Source organism: Myotis yumanensis, unplaced genomic scaffold, assembly GCF_028538775.1.
Source record: "Myotis yumanensis isolate MYYU_CA2020_CCGP unplaced genomic scaffold, mMyoYum1.0.hap1 SCAF_14, whole genome shotgun sequence".
In the NCBI taxonomy this organism is placed as follows: Eukaryota; Metazoa; Chordata; class Mammalia; order Chiroptera; family Vespertilionidae; genus Myotis; species Myotis yumanensis.
In genome coordinates this window covers 25,603,603-25,608,128 of record NW_027223765.1, presented here as the reverse complement: position 1 = coordinate 25,608,128, position 4,526 = coordinate 25,603,603, and the positions used below count along the sequence as shown (strand labels likewise).

General features: G+C 45.2%; 2 non-coding genes across 2 annotated transcripts; both read left to right on the top strand.

Annotated features, from left to right (window-relative positions):
- The first annotated feature begins 218 nt into the window (after positions 1 to 218).
- TRNAD-GUC (transfer RNA aspartic acid (anticodon GUC)) lies at positions 219 to 291 on the top strand. The gene has a single exon. It is a non-coding gene; the product is annotated as a tRNA-Asp (tRNA).
- A 2,752-nt stretch (positions 292 to 3,043) lies between these two features.
- Positions 3,044 to 3,115, top strand: TRNAC-GCA (transfer RNA cysteine (anticodon GCA)). Its single transcript has one exon. It is a non-coding gene; the product is annotated as a tRNA-Cys (tRNA).
- Positions 3,116 to 4,526: the final 1,411 nt, after the last annotated feature.

The window sequence follows — 4,526 nt, the reverse complement described above, 5'->3', positions numbered from 1 at the left end:
TTGGGTATTGGAAAATCTGAGCAGGGTTTCTTGGCTCAGAGAACTTCGTTCTCAGGAGAACTGCATGTTTCCATAGTAAACCTCTTCTAAGATTTGTAATGCCCAGACTCCTCGCAGGCAGCGTTCTCTCTAATTATTAGCTCCCCTAAAACACTGCAGGTTTTTAGAACCAGGATGTTGAGAGAGGGATAGACTATTAAAATCAAGCTAATTTCACTGGGGGTTATAGCTCAGGGGTAGAGCATTTGACTGTCAATCAAGAGGTCTCTGGTTCAAACCCAGGTGCCCCTGATACAGTCCTGTTTTTGCATCCAAAGGCTATGGATTGAATTTGATTTTATTTTCTGTAGCTCATGACCAGCTGAATAATGATGTCCCCTGTGTTTATGCTAGGCATCAGTCTAGGTTCTTTATATTAATGATCTCCTCTACTTTTTTAAAAAATATATATTTTTATTGATTTCAGAGAGGAAGGAAGAGGGAGAAATACAGAAACATCAATGATGAGAGAGAACCACAGATTGGCTGCCTCCTGCACACCCCCCACTGGAGATTGAGTCCAAACCCAGGCGTGCATCCATGATGGGAACCAAACCTGGGACCCCTTGGTCCGCAGGCCAACGCTCTATCCACTGAGCCAAACCAGCCAGGGCTCTCCTCTACTTCTTGCCAAAATTTTACAAGATACCTACTATCAGTATCTCCATTTTGCATGAGGAGCCTAAGGCTTGGAGATGCTCAGGAATGGCTCAAGGTCAAAAAGCTACAAACAGCAGGTCCAGGGTTTGAACCCAGAGCACACATACTCTCACTGACTTCATGAACCTACTCATGCTGTTTTTGGCTAGTGATGAAAGCTTTGTGACCAAATTCCACTTAGCAATGCTCCCAAGGTGCTAAGACTGCCCACTGAGTTGTGAACTTTTTGGCAGCTCCCTCAATTTGCAGTGCCTTGGAGGGAGTCATGGAATAGAGCCTATTCACAGAACACGGTTAGGGATAAACATGAACTGGCTTGAAGGTTAGGGAACTGCATTCTTTTCCGGTACTTAACCTTGAAGTTCTGTTACCACCCTACCATCCCCATTCATTTCCTGCAGCCCAGGACCCTAATACTTTGGTTGTCTTTATTCAGGACCAGAGATCAGACCTTCGTCTATAGTCTAACTCTTGCCCACAACAGATGCCTTGCTGTGTCTTTTGATCAGCTTGGGCAACATATATTGAGCACCTACTGTGTGCCAGAACTGTGCAAAGTGTGAGCCCAGAGGTGATAAGACACAGCTCCTGGACTCCATGTGCTCTCAACCAGTAAATAGGCCTGCAAAGTAAAAAATCAGAGTGATATGAGCTGTACCGGGCTGTGCCAGCTTCAGGAAGGCAAAGGAGGAGGAATTACTCGAGGTTATGGGAGGCTTCTGAGAGGAGCCGATGACTCAGGATTTCAGAGATGAATAATATCTCAGTGGAGGGGAGGTGAAGTGGAGACGGGGGTGAGGAGAGAGAGTGGTGGTTCAGTTCCAGGCAGAAGAAACATGGCCAGAGACTGGAGACAGGCAGAGGCAGTTGGAAGCAGCTGGAGCACAAAATGTGATGTGGGGCGTGTCAGAAGACGAAGCTGAGCTGGAGCTGAAGAGGCAGATAGGGATTCAGATGTGAAGAACTTGGCATGTTGTGCTAAGGGACTTGGAGTGTTTCCTGAAGGCATGTAAAGGGGAGTGACCTGGATAGACTTGGTTTTACAACAGGCTGTTCCTGAATGGATGTGAGGGGTGGAGACCTGGACCCCTTTTAGGAGGTGGTGGTCCTGGGACTACAGGGATGGGATGACATCAAAGGTAAAACCAACAGGACTCAGGGAGGAACTGTAACTGGGGAAGGCAGGGTGGGAGGAGCCCAGAATTGTGTTGAGGGTTTCGGCTAAATGATTGAGTGAGTACACAGTGATGTCACCAACCACGATAGGAAGGAGGCTGATGTGATGGTTACTCAGGGCCCGCATTCACCCTGAGTGTGCACTGGAATCCCGGCCCCACCACCTCCTAGCTGCGTGACCACCCTGTGCCTCAGTTTCCTTGCCTGCAAAATCAGTATGCTAACAACAGTACCTTTCGTATGAGGTCTTGGAGATGATTCCTGGGAAGTTGTGGGCAGACCTGTTAGTACCATGCCTGGCACACAGCAAGTGTCCAGTAAATGGAAGCTGTTATTATCACAACAAAGCAAAGTGGGAGGAGACACAGGTTAGGGCAGGAAGATGGCAGGTTTTGGGGGGGCATACTGGGTTTGATATCTGAGGTTCCTGTAAGGCCCCAGAGTGGAGAGGCTGGGAATGGGCGTCTCGGGGCTTCAGAGAGCGTGTGGGGTGGAGCCCTGGGTGCTGTTTGCTCCTCAGCCCCCTAGCAGCTGACAAGCTTCATCAGAGAATTTGTTGCAATGAGAAAGATTTCCTTGATTTCTTTCTTCTCAATCGTGGGTATACACAAGATTAAAAATCCTCACATTGGAACTCAAGGGAATGGGCTTAGAGGAGTTCAAAGGTGAATTTTGAACGTTAGAACATCCAGTTTTGTTGGTTTGTTGTTGTTTTGTTAACTGTAAAATGAGACAGTTTATCCTGGATGAGGTCTTTTGAAAATCTGATGAAAACACACACATTATACAATACGTGCACATATACAATATTTGCCTATCATTTCAGAGCTGTGCATGAACCTCTGAAGTCCATTTGTGGATACCCAGGTAAGATTGCCTCCATGTCCAATATTTGGTGGTAGCCCACAATATTTAAAACACGCATCCATGTACTCAGAGATGTATGGGCGGTAGGTGGTGTATTTTAAAAGCTGGAGAATTAGGCTGAGAATACAGCACTGTGCTTTATGTGCTGGGATGAGAGTGAGCACACAGGCTCTGGGAAAACCAGTGGGAATTGAAATGAATTTAAGTCCAGGAGGACTCTCAACCATAAAGGAGGTACTTAGGAAGTATGATGCAACTCATAAAAGTAGAATTAAGTGTTTATAGGCTACCTGTCATGTCAGGGGGTATAGCTCAGTGGTAGAGCATTTGACTGCAGATCAAGAGGTCCCTGGTTCAAATCCAGGTGCCCCCTAGCTGTTTATTTTTGTTCCTCTGGGCAGCTTCATTAAAAGACTGGATCTAGGGCAGTGGTTCTCAACCTGTGGGTTGCGACCCCTTTGGGGGTCAAATGACCCTTTCACAGGGGTTGATTAAGACGATCGGAAAACACATATATAATTACATGTTGTTGTTGTGATTAATCACTATGCTTTAATTATGTTCAATTTGTAACAATGAAATTGGGAGTCACCACACATGAAGAACTGTATTAAAGGGTCTCAGCATTAGGAAGGTTGAGAACCACTGATTTAGGGTGAGGCCAGTCAGGTGCCTTGGTCTCAGAATTTAAAATCTGCTCATTGTCAGGTTCATGCAAGCACTGTGGCTCGTTAATCCCCTCACAGTAGAGCTCATGTTCACATAAACTCACCTTTCCTTCAACATATACACACACAACACAGCCACACACGCAGAGGCATTTACACACCCCTCCACACACCAGATGTCCCTCAGCCACATACACACACAGACCCACACACCATCACCCAGACACACCAACAGACAAAAGTTCCCACCCACACACACCTGTGCTTTCTCACGTGTACTCTTACTCTCCTTTCCTGTATATTCAATCTTATTAACCAGACCTTTCCTATTTTCCTTTCTTCAAATGTTTTAAATTTCAGAAGCGTTGTAAGGATAGTGCAGAGAGGTCCCGTACACGCTTCACTCAGCTTCCCCTAATGTGAACATCTGGCATAATCATGGCATTTTTATCAAAACTATGACATAAACATCGGTGCCACACTGTTAACCAACTCATAGACTTCACTCAGAGTTCACCAGTGTTTCTACTCATGTCTCTTTTCTGTTCAAGGATTCAGTCCAGGGTTCTGTGTTGCATTGAGTCATAATATGTCCTTCGTCTCCTTCAGTGTCTGAGAGCTTCTCAGTCTTGTTTTGTGTGTGTGTGTTTTAATAATCTGAACACTTTTCATTTTATTATTTATTTATTTATATTTTTAAAAATTTATCTTTATTGTTGAAAGTATTACAGATGTCCCCCTTTCTCCCCTATTGATCCCTTCTACCCACCCCCACCCCCCCCGCCCCACTTTCAGGCCTTCCCCACTCTATTGTCTGTGTCCATGGGTTATACATATATGCACATAAGTTCTTTGAACACTTTTTAAAAGTCCTTGTCAGATACTTTGTAGAATGTCCTTTGGGTTTATCTGGTGTTTTCTCATGATTATGGACTGAGGTTATGGATTTTGGGGGAAAATATCACAAAGGTACTGTGCCCTCATCTTTGCATCTTTATTAGGGGTGGAAGAAAAATACTGCAGCAAACCAAGAGTCTGCTACATTGTAAAAAATTTAAGGGTCTGGTGTCTGAGACTCATCAGGATATGCCTTCTCAAGTGGGGGACGCCACACAG